Here is a 13,564-nt window from a genome sequence, read left to right as displayed (position 1 = left end):
TTGGTGCTATTGATCTTGTTGTCTTCTGGCTAGGACAATGGCAATGAGCAGCGATCAGGCAGTGCAAATCGTGCTTTGCGAGTCTGAAGAGCAAATTAGTGCTTTGACAGCTGCTATAGGAAAGTTCACTCCACCTAGTGTGAAGGTATATCACCCTGTGTCTATTGACACCAATATTGATTCGGGGAATGCTTCCCTGAATTTAATTAAATCTTTTCCAGAATTTAAGGGAGATGCAATAACATATCCGGCCTGACGCTCTGCCGCCCATTTCGCGATTAACTACTACAGGGAAGGGTCGGAAAATATTATGTGGCAATGGGGATATTGAGGAATAAAATAACGGATCCACCAATGCCACCTTGTCCGCCTTTAACACAGTACTGAATTTTAGGGTGATTATTAATAGATTATATCAAGCATATGCCGATAAGAGATCAATACATACATTAGAAGCAGAACTTAGTATTCTGCGACAGGGAAATTCGACGCTTGTCGAATACTATAACTCCGTGGATAGGCAACTAACATACTTAATAAACAAATAATGACTCATAATGATAATGAGTCATTAATTACATCTCTGAACGAACGCGCAAGAGATAACGCTTTACGCGTATTTATTTCTGGCCTTCGCCGCCCCTTATGCGATATTATGTCCACATCTAAACCGCCTGATCTGGCCACTGCTTTGGCAATTGCACAGGAATTGGAAACAACACACAAGAGATACGAATTTGCTAACACATTCGCTGCAGGAAATTTAGCTTACTCGAATCAGNAAACAAATAATGACTCATAATGATAATGAGTCATTAATTACATCTCTGAACGAACGCGCAAGAGATAACGCTTTACGCGTATTTATATCTGGCCTTCGCCGCCCCTTATGCGATATTATGTCCACATCTAAACCGCCTGATCTGGCCACTGCTTTGGCAATTGCACAGGAATTGGAAACAACACACAAGAGATACGAATTTGCTAACACATTCGCTGCAGGAAATTTAGCTTACTCGAATCAGCGCCCTAATCTCGATTATAATCGTAGTAATGTTCAAAACTCACATGTCCCAAATAATAATAGAAATCGTAGCACTCCAACACCCATGGCGTTGATCCTACAAGCTCTAAGCTCAGGCAATCCACCGCTCATAAAAAGAGCAATTCAGATACCCAAAAACCCGAAAGACAGATGGCAGAAAAAAGACCTAGAGAGCTAACAAGTTCTCAAAGATCCCAGCTACCAAAGATTCAGCGGGTTAATCATTTAGCGAAGACAAGGGAATTGGAAGAAGACACAGATGCTGAGTATTTGGCAAGTTGTTGAGAAGAGCCATGCTCGAACGATAGAATCAATTTTTATACCCGAGCGCACTTGTGCACAAGGGTATTATAACTTTGTTCACATAACGTTGTTTGTAACAGGCAAAACGAATCGAGATAGATATAGACAAATGTATACATAAATGATCAGAATGAAAATTGAAATTGATTAAGCGGTGACTGTCTGCCCGTCCGTCCGTCCGTCTGTGCACACAATAACTCGAGTAAAAATTTAGATATCTTAACGAAACTTTGTACGTGCACTTATTTCGGGCGTAGGACGGATGGTATTGAAAATGGGCAAAATCGGACAATAACCACGCCTACCTCCCATATAACGGTAGTTTTCAGAAATACGAAAACTGCGATATTTTAGTAACTACTGAAGATTATTCACTAAAAATTGATATTTACAATCATTTTTAGACGAAAAATAGGAATATTATAAATTTTTGGAAAATGGGCGTAGCCACGCGCACTGTGTATATCTTGGTATCCACTGCACCAATTTCTTCCAAACTTGGCACAGTTGTTAGCCTTGCTAAAACATACCAAAATGCTGAAAATTTTTAAAATCGGATAATAACAATAACGCCCACATCCCATATAACGCTAATTTGGAGAGATACGAAATCTTCGATAAATCAATAAATATTAAAGCTAATTTATTCAAAATTGATGCCTGCAACAATCCTTTACCAAGAAATACGTTTATGATAAAATTTTGGAAAATGGGCGTGGCACCGCCCACTTATGATCATATATATGTATCTCGGTAACCGTTCTACCTATTTGTATCAAACTCCGATGATTATTGTGCTTGTCACATAAAAGCAAACGATTGAAAATTATTGAAATCGGACTAAAATTGAGGCCGATTTTTATATAACGGTAAATTTCAGAAATGCTTGAAACTTCAATATTTCGAAATTTAAGGACGCTAATTTACTCAAAATTGATACACCCCGGCTTACCATGTAGCGGGAGCTTTCGGAAAGGTGAAAATCATATACTTACCGCCCAATTCTGGGTTTTCTTGATAAATTTTTTGTAAAGAAATTTTATCAAGATTTTTATCAAGTAAAAGCTTCCTTCGCATTCTGTGTCAATATTTATAAAACAAAAAGCTCTACGATTTCCACATTAGTGGAACTGATTTCCACATGAGTGGAACTGATTTCATTGTCACATATGAAAAATATGAATTTAAAAGCAAAACAGCTTTTGACTGCCGTAGCCGAGTAGGTAGAGATGTCGGCTATAATTCCGTGTGTAGTAGGTTCAAATGCCGGCACATGGAGTATTTAATTGTTAGAAACAAATTTATTAATATACAAAATTTATACATTTCACATGAAATTTCAATTTGTCAATAGCATTTTCAATCTTGATAATTTATCAAGAAAAGAGCTTTTGATTTCTGTTCTAGAATACCAATTCTCCATAAATAATAAAAAATTGACAAATTATAAAGATTTTCAATTTATCAAGTGCACAGAATCGGGCTGTAAGTACCTGCGCCGGGTATTTAATGTTCGGCTCCGCCCGAGCTTAGACTTTTTTACTTGTTTAAGCTAACTTCGGTCTTGCCCTTTACTATCAGAAAGCATAAAATGGGCAGGATCTCAGATTTTTGATAGATACCGAAACATCCAAAAATTACATCATTGATAAGTTACAATTAAAAGGAATCGAAAATATTAAAAATCATTTGAAAATAAAATCGGTCAATGGTGAGAGCACAATAACAAATACGGGGTACACATATTATCAAACACTACACCGTTTTACCTTCCTTCCGGTCAAAAATTATTTGACGGTATTATTGGGTATGATTTTTTAAAGGCTATACAGGCCCAGATCGATACAAAAGCCGAAGTTCGGAATTATAAATGCGGGGAGGAAAAATGACATTACATATCCTGTTCCGCAGTGAACACACTACTGTTCGATCAAGATTCTGTCCCAACTGTCAAATGTCAATTTAAGGAGTTGATATCGACAAAACGTGCAAGTTTTCGCGGAACCAAATAGGGCACTTCCATATAATACTACCGTGAAGGCTACCATTTGTACAACCACGAAAGAACCTATATATTCCAATGGTTATCCTTACCCTATTTCAGCTGCGAAATTCATAAATAAAGAAATCACAACTTTACTAAAGGATGGAATAATTAGAAAATCTACTTCTGCATATAATTCACCCGTTCATGTGGCTAATAAAAAAAGGGTGGACGAAGACGGAAATAAGAAATTACGTATGGTAATTGACTACAGAAAATTTAATGAAAAAACGGCACCCGATCGTTATCCTATTCCAGAACCATCCGTCAGTTTAGCCATCTTAGAAAAACAAAATATTTCACAACCTTAGACCTCAAGTCAGGTTTGCACGATAATTCTACAGAAGTGGCTAATGAACTGCGTGATAAAATTGGCTTAAGAAGCATATTAAAATACTGTCAAAAATGTTTAATCACCCTAATCGAAGAACTTTAGAAACGATTACCTTGTCAATTAAATGCTTTTAAAAAAGCTTTGATTTCGTCACCAGAAAAGTGTGTGAATAACAAGAGGGCGAATTTCAGGGGCCTGGAAATTCACTATTTGACTTTGAAGGAAAGAAAAGCAGCGGAAACTGAATATTTATCTCTTTTAACTTTCCCATGGAATAACTTTTCTCAGAACCATTCAATCCGACTGTGAAGAATTTTGGATAATTGCTTACGGAGTGAAAACCGCAATACGCAATAAAATGTTTGGAAATATAAGTAAATTCATATTATTATTCTTACCGCAGTCACAAGCTTTGTTGAGCGCGTTTTTTTCCGTAACGAATTCAACAAAAACTAAGATTCGAAATAGGATGAGGTTGGAAAGCCTTATTTCAATAGTTCGAATAAAGTGTTATATGAAGGCTAATAGTTTCTGCTGCAAAACGTTTCCAATGTCAAATAGTATGTTATCAAGGTTGAATAGCTCAATATATGACAAAAACAGAAATGTAAATCATTCAGATTGTGGAAGTAGCTAATATCGCCTTATTATAGGCTTTTATTAATTTTTTAGCGCCGAGCTCTTAAAAGCGGATTGTGCGATTAATCAAATGGTGAAATGGTAACACTGCAACGTTGTTGACGTGTTTGTAATCGCTCTGCGGAAAATTAAAAAAAAACAGCCGAATTGTTGGGATTTTTACCAGCGTTAGAGCCAGTGACTTAAATAGCGAAGTGCTAATAAACTGTGCTATTTGCAAGCACAAAAATTTGTTTCATTTTGATTAAACAAACAAATAAATATAGCTAGAGACATAAAAGTGCAGTGAGGTGACAAAAACAATAAGGCGCGAAAATGGATAAATGCCATAAGTGCAAGAATCCAATTCGCGGTGACAGCGGAATCCGCTGTGATGGTGTGTGTGGTAAAGTGTGGCACTGGGCAAAAAAATGCTCTGAATTGGATGAGTACAGTGCGAATGTACTCAAAGAAAACAACTTTGTGCGCTTTATGTGTAACCAATGTCACACATACATGCATAACATCGATGAGGTGCTCCGAAATATGAACTTAACAATAGAGAAAAATAGTCAAAAGATCCAAGAGTGTAATGATGACTTCCAGGAGTCGCANTTTTATAGCACAATCATTTCACGTCTACATGGACTACATCATAATTTTCTCTCCGGATGAGCACTCTCACCTTGAAGATATTGAGGACATTTTCAATAGTCTTTTTCAATGCAGGAATGAGAATATCGTGTGAAAAAACTAAATTTTGTAAAACTGAGGTGATATTTTTAACATTTGTTGTGTCCCAGTCAGGTATAAACATGACCTGATAAAGTGCACGATATACTTAACTATCATCCACCGACCACTCTTCGAGCTTTGCGTTCATTCCTGGGGCTATCTGGCACGTCCGTAAACCTAGCTGTTCCATTGGTTTCCGAATTCGTAAAATTTTGGTTTTAAATTTTCCCTAATTTTGGTTTTAAATTTTTCCTAAATTTTGGTTTTAATTTTCCAAATATGTGCTGGAATTAGGTGTTCTTTAACGCCACTAATACTAATTCGCACAAATATGTTTTTCAACTAGCTTAGCGCTGCACAATGGTTCGGATAGCAGATCTAGCTGGAAGAAAGTCAAAATTGTATTTGTTTTTAAAATACTTAATGGTACTTGGAATACATTCCTGACAATACATTCAAATATAAATTGCATTTATTAGAGCAATAACCATAATGGAAACAAAAAAAGGTAAGTCGACGCCGCACACTGGTCCCAATTCAAGAACTTATGGAATTAGGGTCACAATTCAGGCAAAAAGGGTATTTGCAAACAAAAGCATTTGTTCGCTTTTCAAGGAAATTATGAAACCAAGGCTCGATTGGTAAATGTTTTTTTATTCTGTGTAACTACATATTTGAAGGCCATAGAATATATTATACTTAGTGATGATACACCGACTTACATATAAACTACCTGTATTTTGATATGCATACATATGTGTCTGACGCAAGAAACTTAAGCGGTTAAAAGAATTTCAAAATCTCCACGAGAAATATTCGTATACAAAGTAAAACGAATCTCCACCGGATTAAGATCCAAAGATAGTCTAAACTTATAGTTTATTGTGTTATTAACTGTAATTAACCCTATAATGCCTTTAATTTTAATATTGCTGTTAAAATTTTTTTTAAGTGTCTGTATTTTTTAGGGTCACAGACTTATATAACAGAGAAATTGTGGACAGTAATACCCTCTACAATGTGCCATAAGCCGCATTTCGGATCCGTGGTAAGTGCGCTTTAAAATTCTAAAAATTCTTCCATATAACAAAAAAATAATATTTTTTTTCTTAAAAAGTAGGCCATATTTTACAAAATTGCTAATAATAAAAGTTATTTATAATTGCGTAAGCTGTTCACAGAAAAAAATCAGATCGATTCGTTGAATTTTGACCCTAATTCCATAATTTCTTGATTTGGGACCAGTGTGCGAGGCCTATTTCAGAACTCTATTTTAAAAACTTAAATTTAACTTAAAAGATTGCTAATTGCACTCACAAATCTTTGAATAATTGCAATTTTACGTAAACCTAGCTGAACCATCTTTAAATTTTGGTTTTAAGTTTTCCAAACATATGCTGGAATTAGGTGTCTTTTAGGTGTTCTTCAACGCCACCAAAACTAATTTAGTAGCTCCATGGGTGTCCGAGAAATTATCAAAAATGTGTTTTTCAACTAGCTTAGTGCTGTTAACTTAGCTGAACAATCTTTAAATTTTTGTTTTAAATTTCCGAAATACATATATGCAGGAATTAGATGTCTTTTAGGTGTTCTTTAAAGCCACCGAAACTAATTAATGGGCTCCATTGGTTTCCGAGAAATTGGCAAAAATGTGTTGGTCAGCTAGGTTTACGTAAACCTGGAACTGGAGATATATGAAATCAATCGCATACTCATGACGATAAATTCGCACTATTTGAAAAGGGGGCGTGACACCTCCCATACAAACCGAATTTTTCATAAGTATCTCTGGAAGTGCTCATGGCAGAGTACTGAAACTTTATACGGGTGTGGCAGCTCCCATACAAGTAGAATCTTTCGTATTGATATATGAAATTAATCGCATAGGCATGGAGAAAATATGGAGCTATTGGAAAAGGGGGCGTGGCACCTACCATACAAGCCGAATTTCATACTGCATATCTCTGGAAGAGTTCATGGTACAGTACTGGAACACTTCGTATGGAGGTACATATATAAAATTAATCCCATGCTCATTGAGAAAAATGTGCTCTTTAAAAAGGGGGCGTTGAAAAGTACAAACGTACTGACTTTTACTGTGTATATAATTTTTCTGTAGCTATATTTGTGAGTGAAATCCTAAATGGCTGGAGGGATTTTAACAAAGTTTTGTGTGTTGTTGTGTGGGTCTCTGGATAATTTAGTTTCACAATTTAATCCGCCAGTTGGCGCTGGAGTTGAGTTATTACTAAAAATCTTTCTATGATCCGATTTGGCGAATATTCAAAACATGTATTGGAATCGGTAAAGACAGTCTAATTGCAAAAAAGAGCTGCCAGGTGATGCTGAGGTCGAGTTATTACTAAAAATCGACAAGTGAGAAAAGGTGCCGTAAATGTCAGACTAAATCGACCTGTTGCACCATTGAGTATATCGAACTCCCGTGTGTTACGATTGGCCCACCAACTATAAAGTTTTTAGGGCACATTCACTATAGATCCGGATCATTGTTGCTACCAGGGAACTTCTCATAGACATAACACTTTCGTTCGGTTATTTAAGGCGGCAAACGACCATCAAACCATAGTCTTAGCCGATGAATGTGCCAGTACAAATTGTAAATGTGGATTGTTGGAGAAACTATAGGACCAAAATGTTTAAATTAAAAATCTAATTTTGGGCGGGACGAAGTTCGCCGGGTCTGCTAGTATATGTATATGCAGGAATTAGGTGTCTTTTAGGTGTTCTTCAACGCCAGCGAACTTAATTTAGAAGCTCCATTGGTTTAAATTAATTTCGCTGGCGTTGAAGAACACCTAAAAGACACCTAATTCCTGCATATATATATATATTTCGAAATTTTAAAACAAAAATTTAAAGAATGTTCAGCTAGGTTAACAGCGGTAAGCTAGATGAAAAATAAATTTTTGCGAATTTCTCGGAAGCCAATGTAGCTACTACATTAGTTTGTGTGGCGTTGAAGAACACCTAAAAGACACCTATTTCCTGCATATATGTATTTCGAAAAATTAAAACTAAAATTTAAAGATTGTTCAGCTGGGTTAACAGCACTAAGCTAGCTGAAAAACATATTTTTGCGAATTTCTCCGAAACCAATGGAGCTACTAAACTAGTTTGTGTGGCGTTGAAGAACACCTAAAAGACGCCTAATTCCAGCATATATTTGGAAAATTTAAAACCAAAATTTAAGGATTGGGCCAGCTAGGTTTACGGAAATTTAGCTGACCAACACATTTTTGCGAATTTCTCGGAAACCAATGGAGCTCCTAAATTAATTTAGCTGGCGTTGAAGTAGGTGTTCCTAATTCCTGCATATATATATGTATTTCTACAATTTAAAACAAAAATTTAATATTCTCATTTTCGTTGTTGGTGTTTCCGAACGAACAAAAAATTACACTGAAGATGGCACAACGCCGAATTTGACAAGGGATGACGGAAAATCGTTCCACATTACATCAAAAATTTAATAATTGTTCAGCTGGGTTAACATCGCTAAGATAGCTGAAACAACACATTTTTACGAATTTCTCGGAAAGCAATGGAGCTACTAAATTAGTTTGTGCGACGTTGAAGAACACCTAAAAGACATTTAATTCCTGCATATATGTATTTCGGAAATTTAAAACAAAAATTTAAAGATTGTTCAGCTAGGTTAACAGCGCTAAGCTAGCTGAAAAACACATTTTTCCGAATTTCCCGAAACCAATGGAGCTACTAAACTAGTTTGTGTGGCGTTGACGAACACCTAAAAGACACCTAATTCCAGCATATATTTGGAAAATTTAAAACCAAAATTTAGGGATGGGTAAGCTAAATTTACGTAAACCTAAAGATGCTCTATTTAATGAAGGGGGAAAAGGGGGGACGAGTTCGTGATTTTTTTACTTTGGCAATTTGTCGGATTTTCGAACTATTGAATAGGAATTGCTGTACTCGTTAGACTTTTTTTTTATAAGTCTAACTAATATAAAAATTACAAAATTTGTTCAATAAAAAAGGCAGTTTATAAAATAGGTATTATACCCATTCAACAAACAACTATATTATTAAAAAAATCGCAAAAAAAACTACACACCTCACGCCTCACTTTCAATCGCTTCAAACAAAAAAAATTATTTAATACGACGCACGATGGAAAACCCAACTTTGCGCTTCTGCTAAAGCTGCTGCGTTGCGTTAAAAGTCTAAATTTGTGTGTTACATTGTGGACTGGTTTATAAGGAGTATTAGAAAGGTAGATGTGATAAGATTTAAAGAATTTTGTTTTTCTATATTTGTCGTCGTAATAAGTCACTTTGTCCTTATGTGCAACGTCATAAAACCCCTTTTAAGAGATAGTTTTTTTCAATTGAGCAGTTTTTCATTGCAACCCTACGAATGTAATGGGCAAGTGGCAAGATTGCACTCAACCTTGTTAGAAATCGCTCGTTGCATCAAAATTCAGCAAAATATATATGAATCGCTCGATCTGATACTTTGAGCAACCGATCGCTATAACAACTCAATTCATTCCGTTATAAACGCAAAACCCAGTGACGTCTTTCATAACTATCCACCCGAAAAGTTTCAGAAAATTTAAGAAAATCTAATTTTAGCTCAGGAAAAGACCTTAAGGAGAGTTAATAAANTTCCACCCGAAAAGTTTCAGAAAAGTAAAGAAAATCTAATTTTAGCTCAGGAAAAGACCTTAAGGAGAGTTAATAAAAATAAAAATACAAAAACTTATGAACCCGGTGAGAAGGTTTATTTACGTAGGAATAAGCGATTAGGGAATAAGTTTGATAAAGTATTCTGAAAAAAGGAAATATAGCAGGATTTAGGAACAAGAATGCTAATAGACGGAAAGGAAATTCTTAAAAGTAACCTTAGATAAATTTTGGTTTTTTAGAGAATCCTCATAATTTTTCTAGGCAGAGCAAACCCGAAAGTTTTTGACTACTCATCAGACCATATCATTAGTATTCCTTTCGGAGATGTAACAATTTACGAAGAAGTTAACTATCTGGTTCATACAACAAATTTAAGCGAATACAAGGCCATAGTCGATCAAACAAAACAAATGATTCCAGAAATATCAGAAATTTTCACTAGCGGCGATGTTCTTGATCAGCAAGAAAATGAAATATTGAATATTTTAGAATTGTTAAAGGCTCCCCGACGGATAACTAGATCAGTATATTTTTTAGGATCTGCGCCAGATCGCGAAGTTTTTGAGCTACTACTTACAAAACAAAATTTTTTAAAAGGAAACAATATTAGGCAAATCAATAAAGATTCTGATTTGCAAGTCAAAATTAAGAAATAACAGACAGACTTAATGAAATGATTAAATGCAATAGTATTTCTAAATCAACCGCAGCACAACTTTTTCAATATTTGTCAAGCTGAAATAATCTTATAATAAACCATTTATATAGCATCGCACTCTCTATTGTTCTGGCTAAAAATAACTTAATAAACCCACTACTATCAGATAACATAAAAATAAAACATTTTACTGAATTTGAAAATGTACCAATTAGCATACGTGATCTTTTACTAGTATTTAAGATTAAAGTTTTGCAAAATGTTGATGTTATTCATTACGTTATTAAAATACCAAGAGTTAAGTTAATTTGTCAGTTTTTAAATCTATTCAGTAAGTCATAATAACAAAATTGCTAAATTAGAAGTCAACCAAGCCGCCAAGTGCAAAAACCATTTCCTGCCTTTGAACGATTGTACCGACATTCCAGCCTTAGGTGTGTGCAAACCTACAACTGCAAAGTGCCTTAGCCAAATTCTTAACAACGATAGCGCTAACTGTCACAGAACTGAAGGAAGGAGTTTTAATTCTCAACGATGTCCCACCTACAACTTCAATCGATCAAAAGGAAATTATTCTAAAAGGCACCCATCTAATTATGTTCGAACACACAAACCAAATAAATACCACGAAATATAAAATAGGTTCTGAAGTGATCCATATGGAGCCTCATCCACCAAAAACTTTATCAGTGAACTTCTTAGACCACCACAAGAAGTTTTCTTTGCCATATTTGCACAGAGTTCACTTCCAAAATACTGCCCCATTCTTTTATTGATTATCGTAACTGGTCTAATAATTTGCATCATCAAGATAATAAAGAGACGCAGCAAACCAACAGGTCGAGACCAAACCGATATTGTTATCAATTAATTGATAGCATGGGCGTCGCCAGGATCGAATTTAAGGGGGGCCCGACATATAAAAAAATCCCAAAATTTTCATCTTTACACATTCATGTTTCTGACATGCGGGGAACGATATGTACTTGCCGATTTGTTTTACAAAAATTATTTAAAAAGCAGACGTCTTGGTTTCCCAGCAAACCGGTTAATCGTTTCTGCAATTATTTCACATTGATTCTCTAAAGCAAATTTTTGACGTATTCTTCAAATGCATAAACCTAAAGGTAAATTTTATAGGAAATTAAACCAACAATTTATTAAAACTAGTAGTAACCCCCGAAATACGGGTGAGTACTTAGCTCTAAATTTATTTAAAGATCTTCGTGAAAGACAACAATTAATCTTGTATTGCTAGACACCTGATAACCCAGGATAATTTTTAAGTTCTTAAAAGACATTACTCTACTCTAAGCTTCGTGCAGTGGGCCATGAGAAAACCGTCATCGTTAAGGTATAGTCCAACCTTTCGCATATCACACTTTTAAACTAAAGCTTTCTTAACCCTAGAAGCCTAATCTATTTGGGAGTAACGTAAAGCCTTAATATATGCCGTAGAGGCTTATGTACTTAAAAGATAACCTGTGAGCTAAAATATACTTAGTCCTGTCTTATTTTTTTTAAAGAATATTGAAGTTGTGAGTTTGACTAATAATAAAACATAGTTTTATTAATAAAAACTATAACCACGTTTATTTAAAATAACAAAATAAAAAGTAAATTTTGTGTCAAAATAAAAAAGGACCCATTCCGTATACGCCTCGCAGACGTAGATTATACTTTTAGCGTTAACCCTTTGAGTACAAAAATTCAACCACTGGTTCTAAAAAATTTTAAATATGTATACCGNTAACAAAATAAAAAGTAAATTTTGTGTCAAAATAAAAAAGGACCCATTCCGTATACGCCTCGCAGACGTAGATTATACTTTTAGCGTTAACCCTTTGAGTACAAAAATTCAACCACTGGTTCTAAAAAATTTTAAATATGTATACCGGCTAATTTTGGATCGTACATTTTAAAAATCACATACAAAAATGTGTAAAGCTTTGAGGTTTGCAGTCATTCAGGGTCCTTTTTAATGGTCAGTGATATCCTAGGTGTTTAAAAAAGAAAGGGATCTCAGCTATTTTTATTTTTTGCTTTCGTGAAATATATTTCAAAACTATGAATAATACCTAATAACTTTTCCGAATCTCAATTCCACGGAAATATGGTTAATATTTTTCAATTTTTCAACTGCTGCTTGCACTTTAGTTTGATAGCTCAATTCTGTGGCTGCTACAGATCGGCCTAAGTCGTATGACTGAGCAATTATATACTAAAGGCCTGAACTGCAGAACATAGCGGCATGTAACACATCATGCAAGTGCCAGTTTATATCATGTCGCTTATACATGTTTGAAAGTGATATATGAAGACATTGCCGAATAAATTCAAATCAAATCATGCATCAAATTTATGCATGTCAACAAAAGGAACACATGCGACATATTCAGCATTATTATTTACATTGTATATACGGGAAGAGATTTTCCGAATTTTGCAAGCTCCTACTATAGTAAAATTTATTAAACAATTATCTAATTAAAAACTATATACCAACGGTGGGCAAACTTGGCTCTTTGAGCCAAATGCGACTCTTTGCTTAGCAAAGTGCGGCTCTTTTTACTTTCTCCTTGCTTAGAACATTTTTGCTCTTTTTACTTTTTAAAATACATATTTCATACATATTACACATATACATACATATTTTACATACATACATATTATACATATAAATACATATTTTAGCCCACAGCAATTTGCCAACAAGAAAACAGCTGATCAAGAAGAGCTGGTTGGAATTTACGCAAATCCCTAAATTGAATTTGATGGTTTGGAAGTTGAAATAGTACAATGCGACTCAGGATTTTTTTTCTTACGTCTTCAATTTTATACTTTTTACAGGTCTATTCTGCGCTGGTAACATAAATTTTATAACCGGTAATTAAATTGTCTGTCAATTTTTAAACCTTTTTCGCATTCTGTGCTCTCTTGTAACCGGTAAATTTGGTTACCATCTCATAAGCTGGTAACAAAATATTGCCCCGTGAAATATGCAATACAGGAATTTCCACAAATCTTCATAGCTGAGTTGCTGAATATTTTCACTGCATTACCAACGTACCTAGAATCGCGGTGACAAGTGGTAACATTTTTTGGTAATAAAATTTTCCGGTCACAAAATCTTCGGTAACGTGCAGAATAGACC

This window comes from Rhagoletis zephyria, unplaced genomic scaffold (assembly GCF_001687245.7).
Source record: "Rhagoletis zephyria isolate East Lansing unplaced genomic scaffold, Rhagoletis_zephyria_1.1 Rzeph_scaffold_00691, whole genome shotgun sequence".
Classification (NCBI taxonomy): Eukaryota; Metazoa; Arthropoda; class Insecta; order Diptera; family Tephritidae; genus Rhagoletis; species Rhagoletis zephyria.
The sequence above is the reverse complement of the archived record's forward strand: the minus strand, read 5'-3'. Positions refer to the sequence as shown.